We start from the raw sequence: 17,563 nt of genomic DNA on the forward strand, positions 1-17,563 counted from the left end.
CTCGGGAGGGACTGGCCTTGCTGGTGCCCAGCACCGACCAGCGGGGGGCGGGTGCCCGCAGCCTCCGGTCCCCACTGCGTGGCAGAGGGGACCTTCCGCGGGGTTGGTCCCCTCTGCCTGCCTCCAGGGCGCAGCGGTTCCTGCGGGTCCTGGGCGGGGCGCAGGGGCAGCCCGAGGGCGCTGCGGGCCGCGGAGGAGGAAGGCGGAAAGGAAAGGAAAAGATGGTGTCAGCAAAACGCAGAGGCCGAGGTTTTCCTGTGTTCCTGGAGAGATCCAGTAGGGTGTGCAGAGCTCACGTTGACTGTGGATCAAGGCGGCTGCTGGGGACAGGCTGGGGAGGCTGGGACTCGGGGCCAGGCCCGCCACCACCTCCTGGCACCAGGTCAGGGCCTGCAGGCCAACGGGGCTGGCCAGTGAGGATCAGCCGGGCCGCCCGCCCGCAGGGCCGCGGTCCAACCCGGGGGCTGCTTTTGACTTCCCCTCACACCAGGCCCGAGTTCAAGTCCAAGGTCCTAGCTGCAGGCAGTAAGGCTGGGACTTCTCCTGCCAGGTGGAGTGGGCCGAGGTTGGTGAGACCTGGGGGTGCCTGGGAGGAGAGGCAGGGAGGTCGTAGGCCCGGGAAGTCTGCAGCAGGACGCCGTTGGCAGCCGTCTCCCCTGACCGCTGCAGGCCAGAGGCGCTCTGGGAGGTGCTGGGATGCGGCTGGACAGCTGGGCTGGGGCCGGAGGGGGCCTTTGAACTGTCCCCTGGCAGGGCTTTTCTTTAAAAACTGGCAAAGCTGGGAAACCTCCCCTGGCTGATGGGAACCCCGCCCACCCACTCCCCTGGGGGTCTGCGCATCCCCCAGGATCTCAGGGAAGTTTTGAGGTCTGAACCCTCTGGGTTTCCTTAGGAGGTGGAGGTGCTCCTCGCCTGGCCTGCTGCACAGTCTCAACAGAAACTCCTTCATCCACCGCCTGCCGTGTGCATGGGGGGCTCCAGGCAGGTGGACCGGAGGGCGAACCCGCCCCACCACCTGGGGAGTCAGGTCAGTGGGTGTCTGGGATCCCCAGACCTTGGGCAGATGGGTAAGGACTGACTAGCCTGAGGCCCTCAGGGTGGTGGGATTGAGACTTTCAAATAGATGGGAGGTTGGCCAGTCTGGGCAGATGCCAGGGGCCTTCTGGAGGGCGGCTGAGGACGTGCCTCATGGCTGGGCCCAGAGATCCAGCTGCATGGTCTAATCCCAAGTGGGGGGCATGAGCCCTGACTGGGTCTCCCCAGCCCCAGTTCCGATGTTGCAAAGTGGGGTGCTCCTTCATCCACTGACCTCTGGCCCCCTCCCCCCATGTCAGGGGGATCTCTGTGCTCAGCAGCTGGCCAGCACTCAGTCAGCCTCAGCTGTTAGCAAGACTAAGGGCCAACTGAGTCCAGAGAGGTTGAGGCCTCGCCCCAGGCCACACAGCACAGCAGCCCCGTGACTGGGTCCAGGGTGCAGGTGCCCTGGCCCTGGAGGCTTGGGGCCTGCCCACCTCTCTTCCTGGTCTCCCTTTGCCAGATGAAGACCATGGTCTGCAGTATCTTTGCTGGCTCAGGGAAGCCCACGTTTTCAGGTGGAGGGTCTCTGCAGGTGGCCCGGGACCCTTCTGAAAGCAGTACTAGTGGGAGCCCCTGCCTGTCCCCACCGCATCCCTCCACCTCAGACTCCTCTAGGCGAGCCCCAGGAGGCCCCAGGGACACACACGCACACGTGTTTCACACACATGCACACACATGAGCACTACACATGCACACACAACACCCCACTTCTCCTCCCGGGTCCCTGTGGGGCACAGCTGCAGCGGCTGGCCAGCTGTGGGTGAAGGGCTCTTCACCATAAGTGACCTGGGCGGCTCAGGGCTGGGCTTGCCCGTGACTGGGAGGCCCAGACAGGCTGCCCGAGATCGAGAAGCTCTTTACTTCTGGTTGGTTCTGGAACCAGGGCAGTAATTGCAGATGCAGGCTGCTGTCCAGGGTGCAGGGCAGCAGGGCAGGGCTGGGCCTGGCTGCCAGGGGCCCCTGGGAGCCTTGCCCTGCAGAGACCTCTCGTGGTGTGTCCTGGCCTCCAAGCTGCCTCCAGTAGTAGCTTCTGCGTTGAGATCCATGGAAGCCGGTCTCAGGAGGACCAGCAGGCCTGGGCAGGAGAGAGGGGAAGAGGAGAGTGGGGTCCAGGAGGGCCTGTGCCTGCCATGGCGTTCTGAGGTCAGTGGAACAGAGTGGCCTGTAGAGACCCATTGGGCTTTGAGGCCATGGGGTCCAAGTCACTGCACCTTGCCAGGCCTCAGTTTCCCTCTATAAAACAGGAAGACAAGACACCCACCTCACAGCGTTGTGAGGGCTTAGTGAGCGGTGCAGGCCGAGGCCCAGTGTGGTCCCTGGAACAGCAAGGGTGCAGCTAACTCCCTCCGAAGGGAGGAGCCTGCTGTGGGCGGGAGCCTCTTGAAGAGTCCCAAAACTGGGTGTTGGAGAAGGCAGGGTGATCACGGTCTGTGTTTGCACTTGAGGAAACTGAGGCCCGGGCAACCTGTCCAAGGTCACCTGGGCCAGGCTGTGCCTCTGCTCCCTCATCAGGAGCTGGAGAGTCAGCTGGGGGCTCGGTGGCCTGAGCAGGTGCCCAGAGATCTCCTCCTGGCCCTTGTCATTAATTGGCATATTCTACCACCTTCCGGAAAAGTGGTGAGGGCCTGAGGTCCTGTGTCCTCCTGCCGGTGCACTGGGCTGGGGGGGGGGGTCAGCCGTCTTCCCCAGGATCCCCCCACCATCAGCTCTGTGAGTGGGTCCGAGCCAACAGCCCAACCTATGTCCTGTGGGCGGCTTGGCTCCCAGCACTGCTGTCCCTCTGCCAGGCAGGACTCTGACTCTAGGAGCTGCTGTCCCCTGTGGATATCAGGGGCAGTCCCTGGCCTCCATCCTGCAGGTCACCAAGAGGCAGGTGTGACACAGGGAGTCTTTCTCTTCCAAAATGATTTTTTTGGACCAAGACTCTAAGCCACCCTGTTTGGTATTATATGCTGAATATAATTGGTCAAATCATAGTTTCTGAATATTTCTAAAATTTATTTTCCATGTTTCTAAAAGGGGTAAATTCTCGTTCTAGGCTCAGTGCGGATGTTCCAGACTGAAGAGGCTCCGTTCCTCCTCCTCTGAGGTACAGGGCCGGCCCCAGAGCCTTAGCCCAGCGGTTTATTGTTTAGTTTGAGGCAGGGTCTCGCTGAGCCTCGGAGGCCGGCTGCCTGCTCGCCAACCCCCTGCCTCAGCCCCAGAGAGCTGGGAGTACAGCCGAGAGCCTCCACACCCGGCCGCAGAGGTTTCTTTTCTTTTCTTTTTTTAAAAATTTACTTTTGAGGTTCCCAGACATTCACGTGGCGGGTTGGGAGTCGCTCTGGGGTCTCGGGCGCCTTCGCCCAGTCCCTTCCCCAGGAGCCTCTCACGGAGGCTGGGGCCAGCAGTGTCCCCCTGGCCAGCTGACCCGGGAGGTAGCCAGGGAGCCCTCTTCCTCAGGGCAGGTGCCCAGGCTCCGCGGCGTCGGAACAGACCAACCGACCAGGGGCTCCCCGGCGTGGCCTTCTTTCCCAGGAGTCCTGGGTTGAGACGCGGTTCCTGCAGTCACACCGTGTGGGTCCAAACCTGAGCCCGCAGGGCCTCCGTCCTCGCATCTGTGAAATGGGGCCCCGGCAGTCCCTGCCCTGGAGGGGTCCTCTGAGGAGGAGACCACAGGCGTCAGGGGCCCAGAGCGGGGCCTGATGGTATTGAGAGTGACTCGCGTCAGCGTGCAACTGAGATGCAGAGCCGTGGGGTGGGTCGGTGGTCCCTGGCGCTTGCCAGCTGGGACTCTGGCTTTGGGACCAGAGCGTGGCCTGGCAACGAGGACGTCGGCCTTGGGGGGCTCCTGTGATCGATGCTTGAGGCCCCCCTTCTTTCTCTTTCCTCTTTGTCTTCCTTCCATACCTGGTGGTTGAGGGCTCCGTGGGCCCCAGGTGGGCTGCTGGGGATACTGTGGTGGGCAGGGCCGCTGCTCCAGTCCACCCTGTGGCGAGGTGGACAGAGCAGGCGGGGCTGCCTGGATGGTCTGCGGCCCATTTCGGCTCACCCCGGGGCCAGGTGCTCGGCCGAGGCCCGAGACCATGCTGGATGCTTTTCTGGGGAGAAGGCCCTGGTCTCCAAAGCAAGGTCAAGGCCAACCCCTGCCAGAAACAGTGTCCTGGGTGACGTGTGCTGCCCTTCCGTCCAGCTTCTGAGGGCGCGGACCTCCCCCATGGCCCAGACACAGCCGCTGTGCGAGCTCACACACAGCACGGGGCAAACACAGGAGTCCGAGGGACCCCGGTCAGCGCTGTGGTCACTGCTCCACCCACCTCCTGACCAGAGACTTCACAGGTCGGGTGGCGGGTGGTGGGCAGGTCAGGCTCCTGGGCAGGAAACCCCACCATGACAACTCGAGTTACCAAGGGTGGCAGCGCAGAGAGGGTTAACCCTGGAGGATTCCAGGAGGCCTCCAAGCAGAGGCACCGTCCTCCCGGCCTCCCCAGCCTCCCTGTCCCCTCACACCCTGGCCAAGGCACACGGAGGACTCTCCACTCCTCCTCAGGTTCCCTGATTTCCACAGGGTCTTGGGGACAGTGGATTTTATGTGTATTTCACTCGCTGACCCCCAGGGCGGGGGGTGTAGAAGGTCCTTCAGGCCCCCCCAGTCTTTCCTCTTCCTAGAACTTCTCCCAATGAACAAGAACCTGTGGACACTAAACCACGCCCGGGTCTGTCCACCGCATCCTGCTGGGCCCAGAAAGGGCGTCTCATCCCACCATAGGGACGTGACCTTTTTCAGTCCCGATCGACACTTGTGACCTGACCTTGGCAAAACAAAGAAACAGACCCTAATCCAGCTAAGGCAGCCCCGCTCGACAGGCGGCAGGTTCCTGCATCTCTCACTGTCTCGGGACAGCTTTATTAAGTCCTAATTGGCATTTCATGAAATTTGCCCATTTTAAGTGCAGTTCAGTGCTTTTTGGCCAAATCACCCAGTCCTGCCACCATGAACACTGTCTAGTTTTGGAACATTTTTATCATCAGTGAGATCGATTGTGCCCTTTAATCCTGGTTCCTATTCTCAGCCCCAGGCAACCAGCAATCTCCTTGCTATCTCCATAGATGTCTTTTTGGATGTTTCATACACATAGGACCAGATAACATGTGGCCTTCCCGTCTGGCTTCTCCCACCCAGCATCATGGTTTTGAACCCTGGTCATGTTATGGCAGGTATTAGTACTCCATTCCTTTTGATGGCTACATACTATTCCATTGTATGGATGTACCACACTTTATCCTTTCACCTCCGGAAAATTATCTGGGTTGTATCTAGTTTCTAGGTTAAAGTTGCTATGGACATTTATGTAAGGGTCTTTATGTGGACACAGGACTTCATTTCTCCTGGGTAAATACCTACAAGTGAAAGTGCTGGGTTTTTAGTAAATGCCTATTTAAGTTTTTCAAAATTGCCAAACTGTTTTCAAAGTACCTGCACCATTCTCCACCCCCACCAGCGAGGCATGAGGGCTGCAGCTTCTCCCCCTCTTCACTAGCCCTGGTTACTGAGTGTCCCTGCCAGCTGCTCTTGGTAAGGTAGACGATGACAGTTGCTATTTAAAGACTTCTGGCCTTCATCTGTTTCCTGTTGCTACGTGGAACATGGCGGAGGGCTTCACACGGCAGGACGGAGCACCCTCCGGGACCCATGAAGCCATGCGCCCTGGGCTCCATCCCTCCCCAAAGGCCCCACCTCCAAATGCCTTAACAGGTGACTTTGGCATGTGAATTCCAGGGACCCACGTAAACCCTCACACTTACCCTGGGCCAGACCTGGGTGGCTGTTCTCTGGGCTTGGCACAATTCTAGGAAGAGGTGTCCTCGTCACGGCCACCCAAGAGCTGAAGGGACTTTGGAGCAGGGTGGGGACCTGAGCCTGTGGGAGCAGGGGCAGGGAGGCGGGGACACTGTGCGCATCCTGGGGTCAGGAGGACACTGGCAGGAAGGCTGGGCGGGGAGCGACCTCTGCGCACCGTCAGGAGGGCCACCCTCGCCCAGGGCACGAGCTTGTCTGGGACTGACCAGCCATGCCCCAGGCCAGGGCAGCAGGCTCTGGAGTTTCTGTCCCATGGGACGGAGGCCATCCTCCCTGGGCTGGGAGAGAGCCACAGGGTGGACGAGTCACAGAGTGGCACCCCCTTCTCCCCGGGGTGGGCTCTCGCCAGGCGCCTTGCTCCGGGTCCTTGGGCGTGAATCTCGACTCTGGGCAGGGAGAAGGCCCCAGCCTGCCCGGGCCCAGCACCCTCCGTAAATCACAGGTGTCCGGCCGGATTGCAATTACGATCCTTCAGGCCCGACGCAAAATCACTGGCTGGTGAGAGGAGATACCTGGGTAATGCGTTTAGCCCAAGTTAACGCGGTTAGGCGCTCGCTCTGTTGAAGATGAGAAAGTGCCGAGGGGCCTAATCAATGCAGCCGCAGCCCAATTTGCTCGAGGCCGGCTTTGGGTTTCAGTTAAGTGGGCCGAGCCCGAAACCAAGGACCCCCGCTTTATTACATTACCCTCTGGATCCTGGAGCTCAGCCGGGGGCCGGTGCGCGGGAGCTGGGCTTTGTGCACACAAGTGTCTGCAGGCCTGGGTGCCCATTCACACTCCCCCTCGCCCACTTGAGTGTGCAAACAATCCCTCCCAGGGCGAGAAGGGTTGGTCAGCGCCCCTCCCCCGGGAGTTGAAAGCAGGGGTCTGAGCAAACGCTCATTTAGTCCTGCCCAGCCGTCCCAGTCCCTGCGGCCTCTTGGCAGATAAATGATGTTATTTGAAGGTATTCTTGAAATTTCTGATGGAGACTGCTCCTTAAGTGCTTTTAGAGCAGGCCTATACTTTGTAATACTTGTCAAATTCTGGCTAGTAAACTCCTGGCCTTTAAGAGCCGGAACCTCACTCTGTTTCCTGAATCCGAGGGATAGGTCATTAACTGTGAATTTCAAATGAAGCAGATTTACAGTATAGATCACAGGAGTCGCTGAGGAGAGGCAGATGCCCAGGAACCCAGGGTGCAGAGAAGCACCCAGAGAGAGAGCAGCTGATGGCGGAGCAGGCGGTTCTTTTGGGGGGTTTTTGTGGCTCCTTGGGCCGGGGCCGGGTCTCTCTTGTTCCGGGTTCCTGATGGAAGGACTTTCTGGCCATTGAGCTCCCAGAGCCTGCTGGGGGAGGGCCCCCCCCCCCAAGGGTTGCTGGTGGGAATGCCACCCCCTGGGGTCCGGCTGGATAAGGATGGGGAGCTTGGGGGGTACAGGTACAGCTGGGGAAACGGGGAGATCACAAAAGAAGCGCTGAGCCAGGCTCAGCGGGCTCCAGGGTCAGTTTTTTTTTTTTTTTTAATGGTGTTGGGAATCAAACCCAGGGCCTGCCCCCTACCACTGAGCTGCCCCCCAGCCCTGATGGTTAACTTTTTAGCTTGGCGAGGCTGAAGGACCCTGTTGTTTAACCATCACAGTCTTGGTGTTGCTGGGAAGCTATATGGTGGGTGTGGGTCACATCTGCAGTTGGCTGTCTTTAAGACAAGATTACTGTCCATAAGGTGGCTGGGCCTCGTTCAATCAGGTGAAGACATTATGCCTTGGACTGTGTTGTTGGGAGAGGATGTAATGCCTGGAGCTGTGGCAGCCACATTGTTACTGTGAAGCCATAAAAATATGCACGTCACGGCTAATTGCTTATTAGCTGAGGATGGCAGAGAAGAAGGGGGAAGGGGTGTAAGTCCTCTTGGAGCCACCAAATGACCTCTGGAACTGCCTTTTCCACTTCACTTGTTGCTAAGTCAACACAAATCTCTTCATGGCTTCAGCCACTTTCACTCAGGTTTTCCGTTGCTGGAAGGCAAAGGTTCTGGCTGATAGAGTTGAGATTGTCCTTCCCGACATGGGTGTGGCCACCCCTGTTTCATGGGGACTTAGTTAAGCACCTTGACTCTGCCCCCTTTCTGAGGGTGCAGGCTCCGTGTGAAAGTGTGCTCACCGCTCTCCACAAGGCCAGGCGGCCAGTTCGGACCCTCACTCCTCCAGGAAGCCAGGTGTTCCCCCCCCCCGGGGTGCCCAAGTGTGGCTGTGACTCACCTGCCCCACCAAGCTCCCCCAGGGACTGCGGTTGCACTTGGAGGGACATCGTTTGGTCACGTGTCCCTCAGCGCCTCCTCTGGTGGACCATTCAGGCCCCGCTCTCAGGGTGGTCTCTGCTTCGTGGGCGGCTGGAGCATGGAGGGTCACTGGTCAGACGATGGGCCTGCTGTGGGGAGAATCCCCCAAGGGGCTGAGGAGAGGGGGTGGCTGGGAGGGGGTCCCTGGCAGCAGTGGTGTGAGCCTGGGGGGACTCGGGGTGCTGTGTCCCTCCAGAGCTCAGGTTCATGCTGGTGGCCTTTGGAGGCCTCAGGGTTGGCTGGGGCCAGGAGGGTGGGTCCCGGGCGGCATGGGTGGCTTTGTGAGAAGCAGGCCTGGAGCTGGCCTGCTGGTTCTGCGGGGTGGGAGGCCGTCCCCTGTGAGGGTGCAGAGAGGGGACCTCCCAGAGGCCTCTGCCGGGCTCCTGGGCTTCCTGGCTTCCAGAGCCATAGGCCAGAAGAACTTCTAGTTTGATAAATTACCTGGCCTCAGGTATTCTGTTTTAGCGTCAGAGAAGGTACTAAGATGTGGGGTCGGGTATTTTAGGCTGGAGGGACGGAGCACAGGGAGCAGAGCGGGAGGTGCTCAGACCACAGAGGGCCTAGGGGTCAGGCTTTGGCCCGGATGCTGAGCGAGGTGGGAGCCGCGCTGTGACCTCGGCCGACTGCCCTGTCAACAGATCTCCTGCTGCTCTGTTGAGAAAGGAGGGGCAGCAGGGTGTCCGGTCAAGAGATGGGTGAGAGGTGGGAGCCAGGGCTGAGCCGTGGTGGTGGATCCAGGAGGCTCCTGGCCCTGGAGCTGCCTGGCCTGACTTCAGTTCTGTTCTGTCACGTCACAGCCACTTCCCCTCTCTGAACCTTAGTCCCCTCACTTGCAGAACCAGGAGAGGAGTACTTATTTCAAAGAGTCGCTGCAAAGATTGAGTGACTTCACATGGCAAGTGCTCAGCAGGGCACCTGGCACCCAGCACCTTGAGCAGTTTTGGCAGAGGGGCGAGTGCAGGTCTTGCTGTCTTAGTCCGCTTGCTGATATTATAACAGGAGACCTGAGACTGGGTGGTTTATAAACAACAGAGGTTTATTCAGCTCACAGTTCTGGAGGTTGAAATCCAAGGCTGAGGTGATCACTGCATCTCGTGATTTTGCTGCAGCACCACGTGGGGAGAGCCTACAGAGAGTCTGAAAACTGGGGGGAATCATCCTTTTTAGCAGAACCTACTCCCATGGCAACAGCGTCCACTCGTTCAGGAGGACTGAGCCCTTGTGACCCCATCACCCCCTAAAGCTTCTGCCTCTGAGTGCGGCTGCACTGAAGTCCCAACAGGAGTTTTGGAGCCGTGGTGCCTGCTGACAGGACGTGATAGAAGCCGGAGGGTCCAGGGGGCCCAGGGGGTCCAGGGTCTTGGTCCTAACATCTGCCAGAACCCAGCTGCCCCGGCTGCGGAGGGCGGCCGTGGAGGTGGGCCTCTGCAAGCTGGGGACGGCCGCTGGTTCCTGGGTGGATGGAGGGCCAGCAGGAGGCACCGGGCCAGCGGGTGGTCAGTGCTGGGATTCGAGTGACCAAGACGCGACTTTGCCCCTTGGAGTCCGTGGGCCCCCAGCTCCCTGGAGTGGCACAGGGTCTCAGTGGTCTCCTGGGCTGGTCAGAGAGAGGGCCGCTCCCTAGGCCCTGCTTCTCCCTGGGGCCTGGCTGTGCTCACCGGGGGCTTCCAGCAGATTCGGGTCCAGACGCGGCACTGAGCCAAGATGCTCCAAGAGGTGACCTCGGGCTGCCCGTGGTTGGGCAGGAGCAAGACCCTTCTCAGGGTCTCGGTGGGGGGGCTCGTGGGTCAGAACGTCCTTCTGGGCCTTTGTGCTGGTCCTCCTGAGGCCTGAGCCTCCAAGCTCCATCCTGACATCTGCAGCTTCAGCCCCATTGGAAGCTGGACTGACCTCGGGAGCTTGTCAAGCAGAAACGAACTTTATTTTTAGAACACACAAGGCACCACCCCAGCTCTTCAGGAATTCCCTCAGAGCCCAACTGCCACCACCGCTTCGGGGAGCCTCTCAACCCCCCACTCCTCCCGCTCTTGAGGCTGATTGGCTGGGTCGCATGGGAGGAGCCAAAAGAGTCCCCCAATGAGCAGCTCCGTGGTCTGAAAGGGCAGGGAAACAGCCCAATGAGCATCACCGCAGAGGAGCCACTCAGCTGGCAGCTGGAAGTTTGCTGGGGCTGCTGTGAGCCAATCAGCTGGAAGTTTGCTGGGGCCCTCTTCGGCTGTGGCTCTCAACATTATTCCCAGTTGGGAAGGCAGCCTGGAGGCTCATAATAGGCCAGAAATAAGTGTGGAATTAATGACTTCCGTCCCTCTGGTGGTAGCCCCCTTTCTTTCCAAATGTCTGCGTGGGAGATCAGGATAGGAAGACGTATTTGGGATCTGTATATAGGGAGAGGGTTTTTCCCTCCGCTAGCTCACGTGCCCTTGTGGCAGCTATGAGTTAGCTTGTTGGTTGGTGGTATTGGGTGGGAGAGGTTTTGCCTCTGTGATGGATGAGAGGGAAACGGCAGCATACCCCGCCAGTGTCCCTCCTTGCTACACTTGAAGCAGGCACCCGGGGGGGGTTTTCGGTGATGGGCAGCGACCCGAGGAAGCACCCTGCAGGGCCTGGGAGAGCATCTGAAATTTCTCAGTCTGGGGGGTGGCATGGCCATGTTCAAACCAGATGTCGGGGTAGCTCTGCGAGAGGAAATATGTCATAAGGACATGACGGCCGTCTGGGGTTTCGGGATCTAGGTTACTGCTGAAGGGCTTTCGTAAGCTGATCCAGAAATTCCAATGGGGTCTCTTGAAATTTTTGGAAATTGACGGCCTTATGTGCCGCTTTTTTGAGCCCAGCAATAATACATGCGGAGAATCGGTCCCTACTCTGTGTGCCAGCTTGTGTATTATAATCCCAGTCGGGAGTTTGATCTGGGGCAGCAAGTGGCCCTGGAGGGTGATTGGGATTAACTCGGTGAGTTTCGTCCGCATGGGCTCTGGCAAGTTCCCAGACTCTGGTACGTTCCTCAAGAAGGAGAGTGTTAGCCAATAACATATGAGTGAGGCTATAAGCCTGGAGGACCCACTGAAACTCTCTTCTGTGGTCAATGAGCCCAACCTTCTCTCGAGTTGCATGAGGTCATTCATAGAGAACGGGATATGTACCCGGATAATGCCCTCAGGTCCAGCAACCTCTCTTAAAGGGGCCATGGTTTGTGGGACTCAAGGAGGGACCTAGTTTGGGGGAAACTAAAGGTGTCGGCCTAGTCAGGGGGAGCACCTGAGGGGCTGGACGGAGCCGACGGGGGAGGTCGGTAGGGAGGGGGTTCATCTACCGGATAGGTCGGGGTGAGAATGAAGAAGAGAAAAAGCCTCAACATAGGGGAGCTCCGTCCACTTTTTCGAGCACTCGCAGAAGTTAAACAGATCTCTGAGAATTGCGGGGTCTAGGAATCCTCCTGGGGCCATTGACTTTGATTGTCTAATTGATAGTAAGGCCAATCTTGTGTGCAGAATTTAATAAGGGGGAGTCTGCAGGGAGGAAAGAAGAGGCCCCCATAGGTCAGGGGAGGGACAAGGGTGGTTGAGAGAGAGAGAGAGAGAGAGAGAGAGAGAGGGGTGCCTGTTCTTCCACCCCCTCAGGACCTCCCGCTCATGAACCAGGCTCCAGAGAGTCCACCGTGACCATGAAGGTCGTGGTGGGGTGCGTTCTCTCCTCCAGATTGGGCGTCAGAGGTTTGCCGGACGATCACGGTCAAAGCCCCTGTGTAGCCCATCTGAAGTTGGATACCCGATAGGGGGACTCAACTACTGAAGATCTGGTGTTGTAAACAGCACTCGAAAGAGTGGACCAGGACGGCAAGCCTTGAGAGAGGGGGCCCTCGAGTAGCGAGGCAGTCGCCCTCCCGGGTCTCGGCACCAATGAAAGAACGAACAAGGCTCGTAGATGGAGCAAATGCCCGTTTATTGAGGAACAGCTCTGCATATTTATAGAGCCGGGGGCGGTTTGACAGTTATGACAGTTTAACGGTTGAAGGGTTTGACAGTTGGCATGGGGTGCTTTCTGATTGGTGGGTAAGGATCAGGTGAGCCAGCAGGGCTAGTCTGATTGGTGGGTAAGGATCATGTGAGCCAGCAGGGCTTACCATTGGACGGCTCTTCTGGGGAGATGGGGAAATTAGTCTTTGGAGCCGGGCAACTCCCAATAATCATCATTTTCTCCCAGATGTAAGAATCATATAAAATCCCATCATCCCTCTTCCATTTTATTGTTGCACATATTTTATTTTAAAGAATTTTTTCTAGTTGTAGATGGACACAATACCTTTATTTTATGTATTTATTTTTATGTGGCGCTGAGGAGGGAACTCAGGGCCTCACACACGCCCAGTGAGCACTGCCCCGCTGAGCGCCAGCCCCAGCCCCACCTTGGCGTTTCAATCCCGCTGGGGTTCAGGGTTTGCTTGGCCTGCAGTGCTCAGATTCAGCCTCAGTCTTCAGCTCCCCTGGTTTCCAGTCCTCTCACTTCTCTGACTCCCATCCGGCACGCTTTTCTCCGGCTGCGGGCAGCAATTTCTTTTAAAAACGAGAATGTGCTTATGGCAAACTCGTTCCGTTGCTATTTGTTTGAACAAGTCTCCACTCGAGGCTCATTTCAACAGATATCCTCTTGTTATGGCATTTGAGCTGTTTTCTTCCAACACATTGAAGCCATTACTCACCTGACCTCGGCTGCTCTTGGGAAGTCAGTGCTTGGCCGCGTGGTCATCGGGAGGCCACCTGTCTTCCCCTTGGCTGCTTTTACCAAGGTCTCTTCTCTCTTGGGTGTTTGGCAGCTTCGCTTGGAGATGTCTAGGTGCTGGAGGTGCCGGGATCAACAGAACCCCCAAACGAGACGCCCTGTTAAATTTGAATTTCAGATAAATGACGAATATATATCCTTAGTATAAGTATGTTCCAAACATTGCACGGGGTACACTTATACTAAAGTATACAAGTTCATTTCTTGTAATTTATCCTGATTGGGTTTTTTTTTTTTTTTTAGGTTCTTAAACTTATGACTATTTCCTTTTATTATTCAGGGATTATTTACGAAGTCATGGATAATTCTCAGAGGTGTCAGCTGATTCGATCATCAGAAAGTGCCACTGTCCTGTGTGTCCCCTGTCTCCGTCTGACCCCAGGATTAGGTATATCTGTTATCACATTAAATACTCTTCTCCCTGGGTCTTAATCTCCTTTTAATTTTCCGTCTCTAGTTTTCTGTGTTTCATTTTATTTCAACTGTGCCTAATGTATTGTAAACCTCATTTACTGAGTTTTTTTTTTTTAAAGAGAGAGTGAGAGAGAGAGATAGAGAGAGAGAGAGAGAATTTTTAATATTTATTTTTTAGTTCTGGGCGGACACAGCATCTTTGTTGGTATGTGGTGCTGAGGATCGAACCCGGGCCGCACGCATGCCAGGTGAGCGCGCTACCGCTTGAGCCACATCCCCAGCCCCACATTTACTGAGTTTTAATTTCCTTTTTTTTGCCATTGGACCCAGGACTTGGAGCAGGCTGGGCCCAGCCCTGAGGTCCCCCCTGGTCTTACACCGACTGAGTTTTAAATGCTCGTTGCGATGTTTTTCATTTCTAGAAGTTCTCTCCTTTAACCTGCACGGTCACTTTAGTAGGTGCTTCTCTTTGCTGACATCTGTAATACCCCCTTGGAAATGTCACTGAATGTGTTGAAGTCACCTGCGTCTGTGCCTGATGAGCTGGAGGTCATCGTGGGTCTGATCCTACCGCCTGTTGTTCTGCTGAGTCCTGCTCGCCATGCCCGGCTCCCTTGTGCCCTCGGGAGTTGTGGCCCTGGGCTCATAAATCAGAACTTCGCCTCGGTGCCGCGTCTCTGCGACCTCGGTGAAGGTGGGTTCCTGCGCAGGGGATTTCCCAGGGCTTCAGCCAGGAGCCTGTGGTCATTACCAACTTGGGACCACTTTAGACTAAATTCTTGGCTTGGTGTTTGGGGACCACCCAAGTTGAGTGGATTGGGGCTGCAAACCTCTTATTAAGGTTGGCTTCAGCTGCACATTGGAAGCGAGGGTCCCGCCTCCATCCTCGCCAAGTTCAGTGGAAGCCATTTTCCTGGGAGTCTCCAGGGAGTGCGGGGAGCAGGGCGGCTTTGTTCTGCTCACCTCGACACCAGCGCAGCTCCCTGGGGCCCTGGCCGTAGGCAGAGGGGGCGTCCGAGTCCTCTCCCTGGGTGGGCTCTGGGCTTCCTCCCCAGTCCCCCCTCTGTGTGGCTTTAGTAGCAGGAGCATCTCTGAGCTTCCCTCCTCGCTCCCCATTTGGGTCTGAATGTGCTTTCTGTTTTTGAGAATGTCCGGCTGCAGTTAAAGCCTGTTTTTTCACAGCTGGTGCATTGGTGGCTTTTGGCTGAGGGTCTAGGAGTAGTTGGTGCAGTGTCCTGCCCGGGCACCAGCTGCCCAAGTAAGATCCCCTGCTGGCAGATCTTACTGAAAGCCTGGCCACAGACTTCTGTGTTTATCTCTTCTTTTTCCCCTCCCTATATTTTTTTGTAAGTGCTCAAGAGTCGGTCACAATGGCGGGTTTGCTGTCGTGCCTCGCGCCTGCACACGGTGTGAGAAGATGATCTGACCAGGGGCTGGGGATGTGGCTCAAGCGGTAGCGCGCTCGCCTGGCATGCGTGCGGCCGGGTTGGATCCTCAGCACCACATACCAACAAAGATGTTGTGTCCACTGAAAACTAAAAAATAAATGTTAAAATTCTCTCTCTCTCTCTCTTTAAAAAAAAATGTTTTTTTAAAAAAAAGATGATCTGACCAGTACCGTCCCCGCAGCTCCCTTCCCGTCTCCCCCTCCCTGCTCCCTGCGGTTGGTCGACGACCCTGTGGGCTCAGGATCCCAGCTCTGATCCCCCCCCCCCTTCATTCATCAGTCACCGACTTCGATGGTGCCTCTGGGGAGGGCCAGGCTTTGTCCTGTCCTGGGATTCAGGATGGACGAGAGGGTGGCTTAGGCACCTGGGCTTGTGCGTTAGGAAGAGAAGGCGCCGAGCGATTACGTAAGTCCCCAAGAGGCTCCTTGTAGGAGCTCGGCAGAGACTGGAACCCAGGTCTGGCCGGCTGAAGGCTCTGTCCTTCTCCGTATGCAGTGGTTGTGCAACAAGAGGGCGCTTTGGATATGCCAGGAAGGGCAGGCCTTTCTTTCTTGCATAGGTGGAGGGTGTGCCAGGAGGAGCCAACGTGAGTCTTCTCAGGGTGATCTGGAAGGCCAATGTGTGGTCAGTTCTGAGTTCCCAGGTACATGACTGAGGAAGACAAGGCCCATTTTTCAGATCTCAGTAGGTGTTTGTGGGACACCATAGCACTGTCTCAGACACGTGGAAGGTAACCAGGAAGAAGGGAGTAGGAGCGTCCAGAGCAGTACCATGGGGTTGTAGTGCTGCTGTTGGGCTGCTTCTAGGAAATATACTGTGCAGAACACTAGTACCAGAAGCCAAGTCTGCCTGGGAGTGTAGGCTAGCAGGTTCCCTGGAAGGAAAGTCAGGGGACCTTGCAGGCAAGACCTTTCTCCTCACTGGGCCTCAGTTTCCTTTTTTTTGTATAGTGAAGACTTTTGACACCATGGTCTCCAAGGAACATTTCTACCTCTCCTGCTATAAGGTCCTGTGATGCTCTGAGACGCAGAGTGGGACCATCTAATGTGCTGTGCGAGAGGAGCAGGTGGTAGGAAGTCAGGGCGTGGAGACTTGGCTTTTCCCGTCCCCAACTCATGTCCTAGTTCTGGAGTCTGCAGCAGGAGAACGGGCCTCTAGTCCCAGCTGGTCGGGAGGCTGAGGCAGGAGGATTGCGAGTTCCGTGCTTGGGCAACTTTTTTATCTTTGCCCTGGGGATTGAACCCAGGCTGCTCCACCTCGGAGCCACATCCCCAGCCCTTTTTAATATTTCATTTAGAGACAGGGTCTTGATGGATGCTTAGGGCCTCCCTAAGTTGCTGAGGCTGGCTTTGAACTCGCGATCCTAACATGTCCTGAACACTTCTGTTGAAAGGTCCAGATTTAAAGATTAGTGGTTTCCTACGTTACATGTTCACAGAAACACTTTATAGTATGTAACACGCACATGTGGAAGGCATCTCTGTGGTCTTAGATGTTCACGGTAGGAATCTCATGAATGCAGTGGTGATGATAGGGCTCTCCCCACACCCTGTCCCCTCCATCTCAGTGCTCAGGGAAAGCCATTGCTGGGTTTTGGTGGATTTCATTCCAGTCTTTTCCCCCCAGTGTGTGGCAACCCTGGCTCCTGCTATGCATGTGGTTAGCCTCTCTGTGCTGAGCCCTCAGGGGTCTTTGGGAGGTTTTCCCTATTTATTTATTTATTATTTATTGCAGTACTGGAGGGGGGGATTGGGCCCACGGACACTTCTCCACTGAGCTACGTCCCTGGCCATTTTTATTTTGTATTTTGAAGTAGGGTCTCATTGAGAGGCTGAGGCTGGCCTCAAAGACGTGATCCTCCTGCCTCAGCCTCCTGAGTCACTGGGATTACAGGCGTGCGCCACTGCACCTGGCCTCATATTTTAATATCCTTAGAGGACATGAATCCTGGTTGTGAGGTGTACTTCAAAATGACTGGGCTCTGAGCTGGGAAGAGCAGAGCAGCCCAGGGACCTTTTCCTGTGGAGAGGCTTGTGGGGCTCTTGGGGTTGGGCGTGGACTGTGTCCATCTACTCTGTGGTGGCCTGTCACCCCTCTGTACCCGGTGACGTGTGGTGCCTCTTCCAGTTCTCGTAGCTCTATGGGGGAAGGTTCTCTAGAGACAGAAACTCTGGGCGGCTCGGAGGGGGGAAGTGGCTTTTTAGAGGTGGATGGTCAGCAAACGATGATGAAGATGCCCATCGCCAGGTCTCCTGCTGTTATGTTGGCAGACACACCAGGAAGAAGGAAACAGGAACATCTGAGGCAGTACCCTGTGGTTGAGCTGTGGCTGTGATGCGGCCAGCACCCCCCTGAGAGGGGGAATTGGAACCTCCTTCAGTTCAGGGCTTTGGCTTCCAGGACCCCAGCTCCTGGGCCATCCTCCCGCCTGCTCTGCCTGCTCGGGCTCCAGAAGCCGCCTGGAATGCGGCTCAGCACATTAGCTGTGAAGTTAACTGGCTCCGGATCACAGCTTCACGGCTCCCTTCCAGGGTGGCAGAGGAACCGTCTGGTGGCCAGAACCCAGGGGGGGGCGTGGGAGGGAGCCAGACAGGAACGCACCCGCCAGCGCCTTGTCTTAACGAGTCTTCAGTGGTTCATTAGCGGCCAAGGGGACAATTAGTGGCTAATTATGAAGAGGGGAGG

General features: G+C 56.7%; 1 long non-coding RNA gene across 2 annotated transcripts; it reads left to right on the forward strand.

The window, feature by feature from the left end:
* Positions 1 to 291: 291 nt before the first annotated feature.
* On the forward strand, positions 292 to 14,907 carry LOC308657184. Of its 2 annotated transcripts, XR_014023876.1 has the most exons (5): positions 292 to 565; positions 893 to 1,027; positions 3,116 to 3,166; positions 13,297 to 13,404; positions 13,887 to 14,907. It is a non-coding gene; the product is annotated as an uncharacterized lncRNA (long non-coding RNA). The 2 variants fall into 2 exon arrangements; XR_014023877.1 differs by lacking the exon at positions 3,116 to 3,166.
* Positions 14,908 to 17,563: the final 2,656 nt, after the last annotated feature.

Source organism: Spermophilus citellus (genome assembly GCF_964194105.1).
Source record: "Spermophilus citellus genome assembly, chromosome: 9".
Taxonomy (NCBI): Eukaryota; Metazoa; Chordata; class Mammalia; order Rodentia; family Sciuridae; genus Spermophilus; species Spermophilus citellus.